Source organism: Physeter macrocephalus, chromosome 16 (genome assembly GCF_002837175.3).
Source record: "Physeter macrocephalus isolate SW-GA chromosome 16, ASM283717v5, whole genome shotgun sequence".
NCBI classification, from domain to species: domain Eukaryota; kingdom Metazoa; phylum Chordata; class Mammalia; order Artiodactyla; family Physeteridae; genus Physeter; species Physeter macrocephalus.
This window is the reverse complement of record NC_041229.1, coordinates 104,427,414-104,427,953: the sequence shown is the minus strand read 5'-3', so window position 1 is coordinate 104,427,953 and position 540 is coordinate 104,427,414. Positions and strand designations below refer to the sequence as shown.

The 540-nt window shown below is 35.6% G+C and overlaps 1 protein-coding gene across 1 annotated transcript in view; it reads left to right on the top strand.

Annotated features, from left to right (window-relative positions):
- The window catches only part of CPT1A (carnitine palmitoyltransferase 1A), a 10,010-nt gene that overhangs the window by 6,842 nt on the left and 2,628 nt on the right, over positions 1-540 (top strand). The gene's annotated exons all lie outside the window — the stretch shown is intronic.

Below are 540 nucleotides of genomic sequence, written 5' to 3'. Positions count from 1 at the left end.
GATATATGTATATGTATAACTGATTCACTTTGCTGTACACCTGAAACTAACACAACATTGTAAATCAACTATAATATAAAATAAAAATTAAATTAAAAAAACAAACTATCAGAGTTATTTCACTGCAAAAGATAAAGTGTTAGAAGCTAATGGAAACTTCAAAAGGTGTGTGACAATTAGCTGAGGCATGGAAATGATGTTTGCTCCATACAATAAGTTATATGACAAGAATAAGACAAGTACTGTTCAAACTACTCTTGATAAGTTGTTTTTACAAAGAAATAAAGCACCTTAGTTTTCAAAAACAAAACAAAACAAATATACACTACAATATATAAAATAGGTAAGCAACCAAGTCGTACTGTATAGCACAGGGAACTGTATGCAGTGTCTTGTAATAACCTATCATGGAAAAGAAAAAAACACACACCCACACAAACATGTATGCTATCTTTTTTTTTTTTTTGCGGTACGCGGGCCTCTCACTGTCGTGGCGCCTCCCGTTGCGGAGCACAGGCGCCGGCCGCGCAGGCTCAGCGG